The sequence below is a fragment of the Callospermophilus lateralis genome (genome assembly GCF_048772815.1).
Source record: "Callospermophilus lateralis isolate mCalLat2 chromosome 11 unlocalized genomic scaffold, mCalLat2.hap1 SUPER_11_unloc_2, whole genome shotgun sequence".
NCBI lineage: Eukaryota > Metazoa > Chordata > Mammalia > Rodentia > Sciuridae > Callospermophilus > Callospermophilus lateralis.
The window spans coordinates 2,020,001-2,037,948 of record NW_027510154.1 but is presented as its reverse complement, the minus strand read 5'-3'; the positions used below and the strand labels follow the sequence as shown (position 1 = coordinate 2,037,948).

Here is a 17,948-nt window from a genome sequence, read left to right as displayed (position 1 = left end):
GAGAATTTCTGAAGTGTGAAAGATACAATATACTTAGTTGTATAAGTACAAGATTACAGTCCCTGAACAAAGGACTGCAATCTGGTGCAAAGGACCTATAGTTTCCTCTACCAAAAGTTATCCTTTACCAGTAAAACCATCAACAGCTGCTTGAGGATAGGGTAGAAACCACTCAAACTTGATTAGGCACATTGTAGGAAAAATTTGAGCCCAGGTTTGTATATCTATACACAGAATGGGTCTGATTATCTATGTTTGGTGTAATGATTCCCTTTCTGCATTTTTGGAATACTATTCCTAAGTATAGGATGGTCTATCTCCAAATCACTTGAAATGGAGAACTTGTGTAAAGATATGGTAAGGGACCAGCAAGAACAACAGAAACGTAGGAGCACAATACCATCTATTATGTGTAAAACTGGATACCCAGGGAATAGAGTGAAATGTCAAAGAAATTTCCTGGTACACAGGAAAGACAACCAAAAACCAAAAAAACAGCCTTCTTCTATTCATGTGTTATCCAGTAAAACTCTATGCCTATAGCCATTAAATTACCAGGTAAGGGTTTCATATACCATTCCATAAATAAGGAAAGAAAATTTAGACTAAAAAGAATATAAGACAATAAGAAAAAGATAACTCTTTTGATTCTGGGCTTAAGGAATGAGAATTTCCTAAGATATAAGTAAAACAAACTCAAACTTTCAAATTTCCATACCCCAATTCCATTTATAGTTTAGGTAAGGCATGACCAATATTGAAAGGTAATTAAAATGAAGCAGAAAAATAACTGTTGGTTTCAAAATCCAAAAGGTCATGACCTGGAAACTCACCTGGATCCCTACCCCTTAGACCATCTGGTGCCATCTACCGATTTCATGAAACTTTCAATGAAGGGCTCTGAAAAGGACTTGGCACACTGCTTGAACTTTTAGGCTTAGAAAAGAGCTAATTCTTCTGTAAGAATCTACAGTCTTTTAACAAAAAGATTATATATAATTTGGGATTAGTAATATCTAGGGAAAAAACATTCCAGTATGATGGATCTCTCATCCCTAACTCCTTACAGTAGAATAAGTAAACTGAGTCCCATAAGACATTCACAAGTTTTTCTTTAAAAATAATATCTTATAAAATTTGGCTTTAGTAAAAGTAAATGCTTACTGGAAATTGCTGGTTTTGAACTCGATATCTCTCCAACAAAGATGGGCTCATCATCATCATCATCCTCAACTTCTTTTACTTTCTTCTGCCATGGTTCCAGTTCTTCTTCACATTCCATAAAGAGTTCTGCCATTTTTAAATTATCTAATTTTCAAAAGGAGAGAAGTAACCTTATTTTCAAAAAGAAAAGTAAAAACATTTTGCAGGGTGTGTACCAGTGATTGAACTAGTGGGCACTAGACCACTGAGCCATATCCCAACCCTATTTTATATTTTATTTAGAGACAGGGTCTCACTGAGTTGCTTAACACCTCGATTTTGCTGAGATTGGCTTTAAACTTGTGATCCTCCTGTCTCGGCCTCCCAAGCTGCTGAGATTGCTGGGATTACAGGCTTGCACCACCATGCCTGGCAGTAAAAACATTTTTGTAATACCTGATATTGAAGATCTACTTTAAAAATTCTAATAGCAATTTCTGAATTGATATTCGTAGTCAGTACCCTGTAATAACAGTAAGAAATTCAGATCTCACTAGGATAAAAACTAGTACAATTAAGATAGATTAAAAGGTAGATAGGAAGACAGAAAATGAAAGATATTAGTTATTTACCATAGATAGAAAACTTAGAGATAATAAAATCCAAAGTGAGCTGCAGTAGTACACCTAGATAAACATATTCTATCTAATCATTATCTTTCAAAGAGATATTAACCACAGGTAGACTAAGACTAAGAAATAACAGGTAGGAAACAAACTAGAATTACTACCAAATTCAGGAACATTAGGCACAGAGCAAAGAAGAGATAGGTGCTAAATTAAAATACAGGAAATGAGGGAGGCTTATACCAGCCAGGTTATATTACATTTTCTCACCTGAAGAAACCGATCAAAACAATACATACAGTAAATACTACTTCTCAGAAATTATGACCAAGTATACTGAGCTCCTAAGAAGCACATAGATATAGGTAGAACACCAGTAGCATCAGGATTTTAGGAAAACCTCCTATCCACAAAAGAAATAAAAATTTCCAGGGTTCTGGCATTATCTTTAATACATCATTTTTAAAAGGTAATTTTTTATTATACTAAAATAATATCATTTCTACTTTTAACTCAAAATTCAAGCAATATTCTACCATAAAACTGAAAGATACCAACTGAAATTATGCTCTGGAGACGGCATGCAAAGCAAATATTTTAACAAATTCGATGCCATTTTTTTATAAATATATAGAAAAGTATGTCACAAACCATTCCCTGGTCTAATATTTAAATGTTTAGTAATCTACCTATCAAAGGCCTTCCTATTTTTTCAAATGTCATCGACATCACAAACTGACCCCTTTCTTTTATAATTGTACTATTTTAATAGTTAGATAAGAGTTCTTTAAGTTTTTCAACTCAGATCATTAAAAATACTAAAATCTATATCACTTCTGCACAGAGTACCTTACCTTAATAGTCTATATCATTCCAGTCTACAACATAAAAAGGACATGGACTTGAAATCAAATTGAATGGTTTAAATCTTCACTGCCTTGTAATTGTATGACTGAAGAAATTACTTGGAGCTATTTATGATATCTACCTAAGTTTTATATACATTCAAGAAAATGGAAAACACCATGTAAAACATCCATTTTCAACTAGAAACTCAAACAATTAATTGCCTGCTTGCACTAATCCTTGGTTCAATTATAAATTCCTCAATAAACCATTACATTTTTATTTTCCTTTGAATTTTGAACTACATTGACAGTCAATATCATTCAATTCAAATGTTAAAACACATGATCTCAAACTACTCTCTTTCTTCATGTCTTAATTTTACATAGCCACAGTCAAATTTAATTCACTGAGAATACATTTCCCCCAGAACATTAGATAATCAACATACCCACAGCATGAGGTAACATATAGATAAGGTGAAGTAAGATAGTACCTAATTTTGAAAAATTAGGAAAGATCCACTGTGAACTGATAATAAAAATACTATTTATTTCCAGCTGATATATGTAATGAGTTAAATTGTGTTATCTCAAAAGCCATATGCTAAATTCCTAACCCTCACTACCTCAGACTTTGGCTATATTTATAGATAGACCTTTAGAAATAAGGTCACTAGGGGCTGGGTGATAGCTCAGTGGTAGAGCACATGCCTTGCATGCATGAGGCACTAGGTTTGAGCCTGAGCACAACATATAAATAAGTAAATAAATAAATGAATAAATAATATTTTTTAAAAAGGTCACATGGGTGGCAATAAAATCCATATAACTGGTGTCTTTTAACAGAAGTGAAAATTGGGATGCAGGCATATGCACACAGAGAGGACCATGTGAAAACCTAATTAGAACATGGCTATCTACAAGCCCAAGAGAGAAGCCAGGCCCTCCCCTTGTGGCCCTCTGAAGAAACCAACCCTACCAACAAGTTAATCTTGGCTTTTTAGCCTCAAAAATTATGAGAAAACAAACTTCCATCCTATAAACCACCTAGTCTGTGGTACTTTGTTGTGGCAGCCCTAGAGAACTGATAAGAGTATGCAAAGATCTTTCTTGTTCTTTCTCACAGGACTCTGCCATTGTTAAAATATCCAGAATACACTGCAGAGAGAAACGTTAAGGTCACATAGCACTTTTTTAATGTTTTCTAGAAATATTTTTTGTCTATGCATAGAAGAAACACACGAATATACTAAATTGATATTTATCTCTTTTAACAAAAAGAATAAAGTTCACTTCTACTTTACTTTTTTATATGAACATTTGCTACTCCAACAATTTTAAGTTTTTAAGAAAAAGTCCTCCACCTTCTCTTGAAGCAGTTAAACAAAAACCATACACACTGTCATCTGTTGTGGCCACAACACTTACCTTTTGGTTGAAAAGGGTTTTTGCCCATCAAGTTGCAGAGCTAATTTTCTGTAAATTGTCACCTAAGTACTGATACATGAGATCAGTCAATTTTATGAATCACTTTAAGGAAGACTAAATATTAAAACATGGGACTTGGAATTAAGAAATTATTGGGGAGAATTTTGATCTTAAAACTCACCATGTGCCTCCAAACAAGACAGCAAATTATATCTGTTTTCCCTCCTGTAAAATAAAGATATATTATCATTAGGATGGGGTAATTAAACTGCAATAAACTCTTTTTTCCTATAAAAAGCTCAATTTTTAAGTTGGATATGTTTGATATATACATAACTCATATAACTGATTCATCCCTAAATAAACCCAATTAAATAATTAAAATGGTGGTTGAAGTAAGCACTTAATAATTGAATAAATACAATGAATTACTAAATAAAAACAATTTTTAAACAATATTCTTTCATAAAAACTAGTAATCAATCACCTCATGATGTATTGTTTTAGTAAATCTGACTTTTCAAATGCCAATTGGCATTCATCTTTATTACCTACTTTTCACGTTTCAGAAATGTAATAATTTCTGTAAGAAAACAAAAGTTAAAATAAATTCTAGTTTATTATTCTATTTTTTTAGCAACTGAAAAGGAACAAAAACTTGGTTGGATACATTTCATCATAGACTGATACATTCAAAATATAACTACTGAGATCCACCCAGACTGGCCTCTGCCGCACAGGGCCCAGGCGCGCAGGGCCCAGGTGCACAGCCCTTTCCCAGCGGGGCAGACACTCGCCATAGCCTAGACTCTGGTGAAGGACCACCCCGTCTAACCATTCGACTACTGAGGAGCCCAGATCCAGCCCAGACTGCCACTCCAGCACCCTGGGTTTATGCTCTGATTAGGTCGGGTTCATCCCTCCCCCAGCGGGGCAGACACCTCCAGAGCCTAGCCTTTGGCACAAGACCACCTCTTCCTACCAGCAGACTACCACAGGAGGTCAAGCCCAGTGGCCCAGATCCACCCACACCAGCTTCTGCAGGGCCCAGATCCAGAATGCAGTAGCATCCATTGAGGGTCTGAAAGCCCAACATCAAGGTGAGGTACAGACAATCTGCACAGATACCACAAGAAGATAGGGAAGAAACTGTAATGTCTCAGATCCACACTGCAAGAAAGGAAGACACATAGACAACATGAAAAAACAAGAGAGGAAAGTGCCCCAAACAAGACAGGACACTATAATAACAGAACGTATGAACACCAAAGTTGATGAAATGTCAGAGAAGGAGTTCAGAAGGTTCATAATCAAAATGATTTGTGAATTAAAGAATGACCTAAATGAGCAAATACAAGCACAAATTGATCACTCCAACAAAGAAATAGGAGAGCAAATACAGGTAGCAAAAGATTACTTCAAAATAGAGATAGAGACTCTGAAAAAAAAACAGTCAGAAATCCTTTAAATGAAGGATAGCTTAAATCAAATAAAAAACTCAATAGAAAGCAAAACCAACAGACTAGATCACTTGGAAGAAAGAATGTCAGATAATGAAGACAAAGTATACAATCTGGAAAATAAAGTTGACCACACAGTGAAGAAAGTTAGAAACCATGAACAGAACATCCAAGAATTATGGGACAGCATCAAAAGAACAAATCTAAGAGTTATTGAGATAGAGAAAGGCATAGAGTTTCAAGTGAAAGGAATGCACAATCTCTTGAATGAGATAATATGAGAAAATTTCCCAAGCATGAAGAACAAATTGGAAAACCAAATACAAGAGGCTTACAGGACACCAAATGTACAAAATTACAACAGATGTACACCAAGGCACATTATAGTGAAAATGCCTAAAATACAAAAAGAATAAGGATAGAATCTTAAAAGCCACAAGAGAGAGGAATCAGATCACATATAGGGAGAGACCAATTCATTATCTCAGCAGATTTTTCAACCCAGACCTTCCAAGCCAGGAGATTGTGGAACAACAAATACCAAGCTCTGAAAGAAAATGGATGCCAACCAAGAATCTTATATCAGCAAAACTAAGCTTTAGATTTAATGATGAAATAAAAACCTTCCATGATAAAAAAAAGTTAAAAGAATTTACAACTAGAAAGCCTACACTACAGAGCATCTTCAGCAAAATAGTCAAAGAAGGGGAAATGAAAAATAATGATGAAAATCAGCAGAGGGAGGGATTACACTATTGGAAAATCTCATCAAAGAGAAACCAAGTCATGTTAAATATCAGAAATAAACAAAAATGGCTGGGAATACAAATCAGGTCTCAATAACAATGTTAATGGCCTAAACTCACCAATCAAAAGAAATAGACTAGCAGATTGGACCAAAAAAAAAAAAAAAAGACCCAACAATATGCTGCCTCCAAGAGACTCATAGAAAAAGACATTCACAGACTGAGGTTATGGGTTAGGAAAAAGCATACCACTCACATGGACTGCAGGAGCAAGCAGGGGTTTCTATCATCATTTCAAATAAAGTAGACTTCAAACTAAAGTCAATCAAAAAGGATAAAGAAGGACACTACATTCTGCTCAAGGGAACCATACACCAACAAGACTTAACAATTATAAATATACATGCCCCGAACAATGGAGCGGCTATGTTCATCAAACAAACTTTTCTCAAGTTCAAGAGTCAAATAGACCACAACACAATAATTTTGGGTGACCTTAACACACCTTTTTAATCACTAGATAGATCTTCAAACAAAAGCCGAACAAAGAAACTATAGAACTCAATAATATAATCAAAAACTTAGACTTAACTGAGTTAAGAATATTCCAACCTTCAATGAGAGAATATAATTCCTTCTCAGCAGCACATGGATTCTTCTCTAAAATAGATCATACACTATGCCACAAAGCAACTCTTATCAAATATAAAAAAGTAGAGATACTACCCTGCATTCTATCAGATCATAATGGAATAAAATTAGAAATCAATGATAAAATAAGAAATAAAATACACTCTAACACCTGGAGACTAAATAATATGCTACTGAATGATCAATGGGTTACAGAACATCAAGGAAGAGATTAAAAAGTTTTTAGTGGTACCCAGATAGAATATATCAGAATTTCTGGGACACTATGAAAGCAGTTCTAAGAGGAAAGTTCACTTCATGGAGTTCATTCCTTAAAAGAAGAAAAAGTCAACAAATAAATTACTTACCACTACATATCAAAACCCTAGAAAAAGAACAAAAAATCAACACCAAAAGCAGCAGACAACAGGAAATAATTAGAATCAGAGCTGAAATCAATGACATTGAAACAAAAGAAACTGACAGAACAAAAAGGTTGTTCTTTGAAAAAATAAATAAAATTGACAGACCCTTAGCCATGCTAATAAAGAGAAGGAGAGAGAAAACTCAAATCACTAACATACATGATGAAAAAGGAAATATCACAATAGACACTACGGAAATACAGAAGATAATTAGAAATTATTTTGAAAACGTATACTCCAATAAAATAGAAAATATTGAAGGCATCGACAAATTTCTAGAGTCATATAATTTGCCCAAATTTAAGTAGGATGATATACACAATTTAAACAGATCAATTTCAAGTGACAAAATAGCAGACACCATCAAAATCTACCAACCGAGAAAAGCCCAGGACTGGATGGATTCACAGCGGAGTTCTACAAGACCTTTAAAGAAGAACTAATACCAATAGTCTCCAATTTATTTCAGGAAATAGAAATTGCTGATGATATGATTCTATACCTGGAACACTCTAACTAGTTTTCTAGTTTTCCACCAGAAAACTCCTAGAACTAGTAAATGAATTCAGCAAAATAGAAAGGTATAAAATCAACACCCATAAATCAAAGGCATTTCTGTATATCAGTGAGAAATCCTCAGAAAGGGAAATGAGGACAACTACCCCCTTCTCGATAGCCTCAAAACTAAATGAATAAATACATAAATAAAATACTTGGGAATCAACTTAATGAAAATGATGAAAGAACTATATAATGAAAATTACAGAACTCTAAAGAAAGAATTCAAAGAAGATCTTAGAAGATGGAAAGATCTACCTTGCTCTTGCATAGGCAGAATTAATATTATCAAAATGACCATACTTCCAAAAGCACTAAACAGATTTAATGCGATTCTGATCAAAATCTCAATGGCATTCCTCATAGAAATAGAAAAAGCAATCATGAAATTCATCTGGAAAAATAAGAGACCCAGAATAGCTAAAGCAATCCTTAGCAGGAAGAGAGAAGCAGGTGGCATCACTGTACCAGACCTTAAATTATACTACAGAGTAATAGTAACAAAAACAGCATAGTATTGCCAACAAAACAGACTGGTATTACAGTGGTACAGAATAGAAAACACAAAGACTAACCTCCAAAACTACAATTACCTTATGTTAGACAAAGGTGCCAAGAACATCATTGGAGAAAAGATAGTCTTTTCAACAAATGGTGCTGGGAAAACTGGAAATCCATATGCAACAAAATGAAATTAAACCCCTATCTCTCACCATGCACAAAACTCAACTCAAAATGGATCAAGGATTTAGGAATACAACCAGAGACCCTATATCTAACAGAAGAAAAAGTAGACTCTAATCTCCATCATGTGGGATTAGGCCTCAACTTCCTTAATAAGTCTCCTATGACATAAGAATTAAAATCAAGAATCAATAAATGGGATGGAATCAAACTAAAAAGTTTCTTCTCAGCAAAAGAAACAATCTGTGAGGTGAATGAAGAGCCTACATCTTAGAAGCAAATCTTTAACCTTTACACATAAGATAGAGCACTAATCTCTGTTATATAAAGAACTCAAAAAACTAAACACCAAAAATACAAATAAACCAATCAATAAATGGGCCAAGGTCCTGAAGGGACACTTCTCAGAAGATGATGTACGATCAATCAACAAATACATGAAAAAATGTTCATCATCACTAGCAATTAGAGAAATGCAAATCAAAACCACTCTAAGATTTCATCTCACTCCAGTCAGAATGGCACTTATTATGCATAAAAACAACAATAAGTGTTGGCAAGGATGCAGGGGGAAAAGGTACACTCATACATTGCTGGTGGGACTGCAAATTGGTGCAGCCAATCTGGAAAGCAGTATGGAGATTTCTTGGAAAATTGGGAATGGAACCACCATTTTACCCAGCTATCCCTCTCCTTGGTCTATATCCAAACAACTTAAAAATAGCATACTACAGGGACACAGCCACATCAATGTGTATTCACAATAGCTGAACTGTGGAACCAACCTAGATGCTCTTCAATAGATGAATGAATTAAAAAAATGTGGCACATATACACAATGGAATATTACTCAGCAATAAAAGATAATAAAATCATAGCATTTGTAGGTAAATGCATGAAGTTAGAGAAGACAATGATAAGTGAAGTTAGCCAATCCCAAAAAGCCAAATGCCTAATATTTTCTTTGATATAAGGAGGCTGATTCATAGTGGGATAGGGAGAGGGAGTATGGGAGGAATAGATGAACTCTAGATAGGCAGAAGGGTTGGAGGGGAAGGGAGGGGGCATGGGGCAATTAACTATGGTTGAATGTGATGAACATTATTATCCAAAGTACAGGTATAAAGACACGAATTGGTGTGAATTACTATATATACAACCAGAGATAGGAAAAATTGTGTTCTATATATGTAATAAGAATTGTAATGCATTCTGCTGTCATATATAAATTAAACACACACACACACACGCATGCACACACACACACACACACACACACACACTCATGGTCTTCTGTAAACAAGGTGTTATGCTAAATTCTAAAGGGAAATACATGAATAAGTCTCAGCCACAGTCTTCAGAAATTTATGACTGAATGTCTGTCATTCTTTGGACTTAAAAAATTCTGTTAAAAAAAAACATTATCATAAAAATCACAATTAAACTGCTTTATTTGAACCAAGAATTTATTATCTGTGGGGGGCTGAAGATAGAGTTCAGTGGCAGTGTTTGCCAAACAAGTACAATGTTCTGGGTTAAATATCCTAACACACACAAAAAAGAATTTGTTATCTGTATTTTTATGTATACAGAACAACATAAATTTTATAGAAATTCATTTCCCCTTACATTCCTATAAATATCCCAGTTGCCCAATACCCATATTCATCCAGCAGGATGACTTTTAACCCAAATTGAACATGATATGACCCTTAACCATACTCTGTTCCCTCAATCTATTTTCACATAACAGCAGGTCCTGAGTTGATCTTGCCATGCAGGTATGTAGGGAATCCTCCAGCTGCTGAGAAGCTCAAATGTAGATGCAGAAATGATCCCTGGAGCAAATGTAGGCAGCTAGGTAGAACCTGTGAGGTCTAAAGTCATCTTCCATGGCCAACAACCCAGTCAGGATGAAGGGATGAGGCTGAATCAGCCTCTTTGTTCTCAATGCAGGGAAGATGGACACAATCAGGTCTGTGTGGATTGCTGATTCCGGGCTCCTAGGGTATATAGACCTTTATGTCTTGTGAAAATGTCACAGGAAGGTGGGGCAGCCTCCATCTCATGGAACCCTTGGAAACAACTGTTAGGACAAAGTGGTTGCCAAGGCAGTGACCTCATTCACTTCCCTGAAGGAAGTGACCTCACCTCACTTCCTTGGTGATGGAACTCTCTGAACTTGGGATCCAGGAGGCGAGGCATCCAGAGGCAGCTCCACTTCCAGTGGGCTCACTTGATTGTCTCTACCAAGGCCAGAGTCATTCTTTGTTGGTACCTAGTGATGTGTGGATAGCCAAATGCCTTGAATGGTCTCAACAGGGGCTTTTCCTGAGAAAGAAGTGTTGGCTCATTGCTGGCTCCTGACAACTACACAGAGATGGCCAAGGAGACCAGAGCTGAGACAGGACAGGCCACTGGTGAGTAACATATTTTCACCCACCAGTCAGAGGACAGAGTGGATAGATGCAGACCAAATACAGGGGTGGTTTTTGTGTCTCAGTGGGTCTGGGTTTCAATTTGTCATTTTGTCTCATGTTCTGAGAACATGAAGAAAAAATGTTTTGTTGGGTTTTTTTGTTGTTGTTGTTGTTGGTTTGAAATGGACTGTTAACTAGTTAGCCTTTTTATGTTGGTGAATCCCACTGGGGTTGTGGTTAAAGAGAGTAGAGAGAAGAATGCAGCCGTGAATGTGTCTTCTCTAGTGGAAATCTTTGCAGGACTCCTCATGGCCAATTTATGAATGGACTGCCACTTGCCTTGCAGATGGGCAACACCTACCAAGATCCTAAGTTCCTGTATTCTTCCTGAATTTTGGCCACTCTCTGAAGGGGTTCGTGGTTTTGTGTCCAAGATGTGTACCACATTCAAGCTCTGTGACATGGCCATGGACTGGATTGCTGAAGGGCATGCCAAGCATCTCAGAAAACTCAAAAATTAGCATGACTGGTAAGGATCTCTCTGGAGAATCCCTGCTTGGATAGATAGTAACCCAAGTTGCATGATTAGGAGCTGTCAGTGCCACAGTGTTCAATTAAAGAAAAGTTTTTCTCCAGGCTTCTTTCTTCCCTATTGTTCTGTTCCCCTGAATTTCAGGGAGGTGTTTGCCTTAGGGCACTCCTTTGGGACTCCTCAAGAAAACAGTTTCAAATGGAAATGAAGAGGCCTAATCTGTGCCTTTTAAGTAAAGTGCTTTGTAAAAGCTGTGTCTGAATCAGACTCTTGGCCCTGTGTGTGGCTGTGAATTACATTCTCAGCACCCAAGGAAACTCAAGAAAACTCCCATGTGTCCATCCCAATCTAAAAGGATGAAAACGAAGTGTACTATTGGATGAAGTCTCTTACCGCCCTCTGGTCAGGCTCCTGACCCCTATGAAGTCAGAACAGGGATCCTCTGGGTCAAATGAGTTGTTGCAAGCCCTCCAGTAACTAGCACACAGGTGTTTGGGTTTTTTCATGAGTCCAGTACACATAAAGAATCTACCCCTGGCAGGCAGGAAGCCTCTAATTTGACAAGCAGAGCAGTATGAACTACAGGCCGATTTTATCTATCCTGTTTCTCAGGAAGGGTGTCCAGGCCACCATGACATTTGGCATATGAAGGGCATGAGAGCTTACTTTGCACACCATCTAAGTCTGCTCACCCTATAGAAACCCCCAGCCAGAATGTTATGATGAGTGTCTGTATGGAAGAAGATGAGGGCCATGTGGGAGTGTTTTTGTTAGAATAGTGGTCTTTTGTGTGGTGGTTGGAAATGATGACTGGGTCCACCTCAGGTTGAACTCTGGTGTGATGCCATTAGAGACTGAGTACTGAAACTGATCTCAGAGAACTATTGCCATGAATTGTGTTGGAATTTTAGAAGGCCAGGCATTAGAGGAGCCTTTGGAAACTGGGATCTAGAACGAGGGTGTCTTTCTCCACAATACTGGGAATCTCAGCCAGGATTTTACATGATTTTGCTGTTAAAGCCTTCTCAGCTATAGTTGAGATCCAAAACTCACAGGAACCTCATATTTTAGACCCCAATGGGCCTGGATTCCTGTGACCTTTCGCCACTCCTTGGGAACCTTGCCTGCATGTGATCTCCAGAGGTTTTACTGAAAGGAGATTCCTCAACACTTACTGGCTCCTGAATGAATCAAAACCCACAGTGTCAACTTCTTCATTCTTGAAATATGGCTAGGCCAATACCATGAAGTTTTTGAGAATCCCATGACCAGAAATCCCTGGAGAACTTTAGATCTCCTGTTGCTCATCATGACTGAACCAGCGATTGCCATTTTTGACTGAGTGGAATTCATGACCATGGTGAAGAACAGAGATGCCAGTGAGTAGGAGCCAGAAGGGAACTGGGCCTGGAGCAATGGAGTGCAGGTGTGTGATCCAACATCTGTGGTGGGCCCCTGTGGTTCTGTCATTGGCTTCCAAATGACATGTGACTGACAAGGTGCAGCCAGGAGACCCGAAAATGTAAAGGCATGTGGTTGTGGGGAGAGGATTTGGTGCGATGCTCAGAAACAAGTTGCTATGCTCAAGTGGGAAAGATATATGGGGTAGCAGCCCAGTTTGTGTTTTTGCCTTCAGACCCTGACTCACCCCATGTGGCAGATCTCCCTCCAGCACTGTGTTCTGGTTGACCTCTTTTATTTCAAAAACAAACACCAATTTTCCATGGAAGATGTAAAAAATGCCATTAAAACTGGGCGGTGAGCCAAAGGCTTCACAATGCACCCATGGAGACATTCATACCCCAAAGGCCACAGTTACCTGCATAGAGAGGACTCAGCTCTGCTGCCTCCTGTTCCTATGGGAAAATATGAACCCATGTCCTCCTGTTCACATAGACTCAGACCAAGCTTTCATGATCTCACTACAAAGGAATCTAAAACACAAAGCTATATTTCTAGTGCATGAATGTCAGAGGCAGATAGTCAAGAAGTCATTAGGCCAACAAAGTTCCATGTTTGTGGAATGTTTACCCTGTCCTCTACTTTTGGGATCTCTTCTGCCACACCCAAGTTTGTGAGCTCCTCAGAATTTCCAATTCCAGGTATGTATTCACAGATTTTTTTCCTCTTCTCCTCTAATTGTGTCTTCTTTGGGGTGATAGTAATGTCCAGGCATTGTGGTGGATGACAGTGGAAGCTTTTTATGTGCCACATGTTCCCATATGTATTAGAGTCATTTTCCGTTTTGCCATTTGAAATATTGAATCTCTGACACTAACCCATAACCTTCTAGACTCTGACTACTTATCCTAACATCAATAAAAATAATCCTAAAGGAATAGAAGTAGAGGCATTTGATAGGAGGCATGGTGTATACTTGGACTTGCCTTTTGCTTCATCAGAGATACATATTATAAAACCTGTGACACATTTTTCTCATTTTACTTCTCCAAGAATTTTCAAAATCAACAAATATGTAACTTCCTGACTCCCTGTCTCTGTCGCCTGGGTCACAATATATATTTTTATATACATATATATAATCCTACTGCCATCACAGGTATATTTTTGAGAGTACTCTCACTTTGGTAAATATGAATTTCATGAAGAGATCACTGCTCCCCAATACACTGAGGTAACTGAAAATTCAAGCTGTGGTGAGCTTTATACTTCAACAAGTTTAGACATGAAACAATGTAGAGGAAAATGAATATTTTGGGTACATATGTGAAGGATATATATATCTTCTTATGAATTTCGATCGGCATATATACTATTACATTTTAGTGTATTAAATATATATATATATAGTATGAATTTGCAAACATGAACTATATGTGTCATATACTTATACTACCTTGATTCTTTCATGTCCATCTGTGAGGATTTATAATCAACTTTTCAGAAGATATTTTTCAGAAATATTCATTTTCTTGGCATACATATTCATTTTGGAATACTCAAAATGAACTTCAGTGAATATTGAGTACTAACCCTAATATTTCTACAGTAAGTGACCCAGGTTAAGATCAATGAAAGTATATTCATATGGGACATGATGTGTATTTTGAATTAAATTTTTATTCAAAATTGTTATATTCCTATTTCTTCAGTATATATACATCATAGGATGTATCATTTCATCCACAATTCACAAATTGATATGCATATGATTCACTTTCATTCACTCCCTGTATCAGATCCCATGTATTTCTCCATGTTGCTTTACTTGCTTTTTCATGTGATTTCTTTTATATCACATAACTTTTGAATTCCATCATCATTTTCAAAGCAAAACTCAAACACAGTTTGTTATAATTAGTAACCCTAATATTACCACTACATGTATAACTACTTGGATTGAATGTTTGTATGTGAATACCAGACTTTATGTGTTTAAAATATCAATTCAATCCATTATTTAAAATAGTAACCTGTTATATTTTTTATTCCCCATATGGTCTATTCATGCATCATCTTTATATACATAAACCCAGGGTACACCTATTTTTATCCCCAAACTCTAAATGATAGGGTTTCAAAACATGCTCCCAGAAATGATGGAAGAAATACACATGTCACCTGCTCCATATATTCCTTTCATCACATCATGTTCTGGACACAAAATGCAAAACTCACACTTATCTAATTCTTCTCCCAAAGCCTCATTTTAAAGAGAGCATGGATTACTAAAATCATCTATGTCTGCATTGCCTATTGTTTTCAAATTTCACTTCTATGGTGAGTATACACTTGATTCTTTCAAGGATAGTGTGTTCAACTACCCCCCTGTTGAAATTATCCCTGATCTTATCACTCATTTTGTACTTTGCCTGATCTCCTAACATCCTTATAGATACCTATTTACCCAAGTGCCTTGTTGTGACTGACTCTTCATGTGTGCTGAGATTCCCATTTACACTTCTTCTCTGCATGGTCAGACAGATTTGCAGGGAATTGTTGGGCGGTGTGCTAGGTAGGACTTTTGGGTGCAGGTGGATGTTGGGCAGCTATTTTCCTGCGGACAGTGGCTGCTTCATCCACAAAAGAAGCCTGTTGTCCCCCAGTGGAGTTGTCCAGAGTGATGACCTTTTAATTTTATTATCAGGACCATGAGGCTTCTAGCTGGAATCACACCTCCCTAAGAGGTTGTAAGGAAACTCTGTGAATTGAAATACACATAGTGGTGGGAAGATCTCAGACCAGCCATCCCTTGGGAGGTGGTAGTTAAAGGTTAGTTTCACTCAGTTGGCAGAAAAGTTTTGAGGGAAAAGTTCATTTTCATAACGTTTCTTTTGGCTGGAGATAGAATAAATGGGGCAAAGATTAATGTGCTTTTGTACATTGGGCTAATTGGGTTAGATTGATGAACGTGGTTACATATCCAGGGCACAATATGAGCTAGTTTTGTAAGTACAGATTCTTTTACTTCCCACTATAATCTCAGAGGGTAGACATCATCACTCCCCAGTTCTTACAGATGGGGAACTGAGATGTGGATACATTGAGGAGCCGCCCAGATCACCCAGATGGTAAATGGCAGAGCTAAGATTTGAACTGCAGTCTTGTGACACAGTCTCTGGTTGTGGCCAGTATACTGCATTACCTGGACATGCAGGGAGGGTCTAGATAGTATGGCTGGATATGTTCCTGAGCTCTATGGCATTCTGTGAAGCAGTGTCCCATTGGGTGTAAATAAGCTGTGTGTAATGTATATATACTCCTCCTGTCCTACAATAAACGGCTCCCACTCCTCCTGTATCAATGTACACAAGTTGTTCGTCACCCCCTGGTTATTTTGCTGCAGCCGGACTGTGGCAAAACAATCCATCACATCAACAGACTTAAAGATATAAATCACAAAATCATATCAATGGATGAAGAAAAAGCATTTGACAAAATAATCCACCCATTAATTTTCAAAGCACTAGAAAACCTATGGATAACAGGAACATACCTCAACATTTTAAAAGCTATCTATGCTAGGCCCCAGGCCAACATCATTCTAAATGGGGGAAAACTTCAAAGCATTCTCTGTAAAAACTGGAACAAGAAAAGCATGCTCTCTTTCACTACTTCTATTTAGCATAGTTCTTGAAAATCTAGTCACGGCAATTAGACAGCAAAATAAACAAAAAGGATATAGATACATAAAAGAAGAACTTAAATTATCACTATTTGCTGACAATAAGATTGTATACCTAGAAGTCCCAAAAAATTTCACCAGAAAATTATTAGAAGTAATAAATGGATTCAGACAAGTAGCAGGATATAAAATCAACACCTATTAATCAAATGCATTTCTGTATATCAGTGACAAATCATCTGAAACAGAAGATAGGAAAACTACCCAATTTACAATAGATTAAAAAAAATCTGTGAATCAACTTAACAAAAGAGGTGGAAGACCTATACAATGAAAATTACAGAATGCTAAAAGAAGACCTTAGAAGATAGAATGATCCCCCTTGTTCTTAGATAAGAATTAATATTGTTAAAATGACCATGCTATCAAAAGGTCAATACATATTTAATGCAATTTCAATCAAAATCCCAATGACATTCCTCATAGAAATAGAATAAGCAGTCATGAAATTCATCTGGGAAAATGAAAAACCCAAAGCAACAGCCAAAGTAATCCTTAGCAAGAAGAGTGACACCACTATTCCAGAACATAAGCTATACTACAGAGTATTAGTAACAAAAACAGCATATTATTGGCACCAAGATAGACTTGTAGACCAATGGTACAGAATAGAGCTCACAAAGACAAATGCACTTAATTATAGTTATCTCATATTCAACAAATGTGCCAGAAATATACATTGAAGAAAGCATAACCTCTTCAACAAATGTTTCTCGGAAAATTGGAAACCCACATGTAGCAAAATAAAATTAAACTACTATCTCTCACCATGCACAAAACTCAATTCAAAGAGGATCAAGGATCTAGGAATTAAACCAAAGAAGAAAGAAGAAGAAAACGGAGGTATACCTAAAGAAGAAAAAGTAGGGTCAAATCTTCATCTTGTTGGATTAGGCCCTGACTTTGTTCAATAAATGGGATGTATTCAAACTGATAAGCTTTTTCTCAGCAAAAGAAACAATCAGTGAATTGAATAGGGAGCCATCAAAATGGGAACAAATTTTTATCACACACATATCAGAGCATTAATCTCTAATCTCTAGGATATATAAAGAACTCAAGAAGCTAAGCACTAAAAAAAAAATCAATAAATGGGCCAAGGACCAGAACTTCTCAGAAGAAGATATACAATCAATATAATCAATCAATAAATATATGAAAAAATGTTCATCATCACTAGCAATTGGAGAAATGCAAATCCAAACTACTCTAAGATTTCATATCTCCTATCAGAATGACAACTAATATGAAAACAAACAAAAATAAGTGTTGGCGAGGATGTGGGGGAAAAGGTACCCTCAT

General features: G+C 36.7%; 1 pseudogene; it reads right to left on the bottom strand.

The window, feature by feature from the left end:
* LOC143387437 (zinc finger protein 280D-like) overlaps positions 1–17,948 on the bottom strand; it is a 94,930-nt pseudogene that overhangs the window by 46,538 nt on the left and 30,444 nt on the right.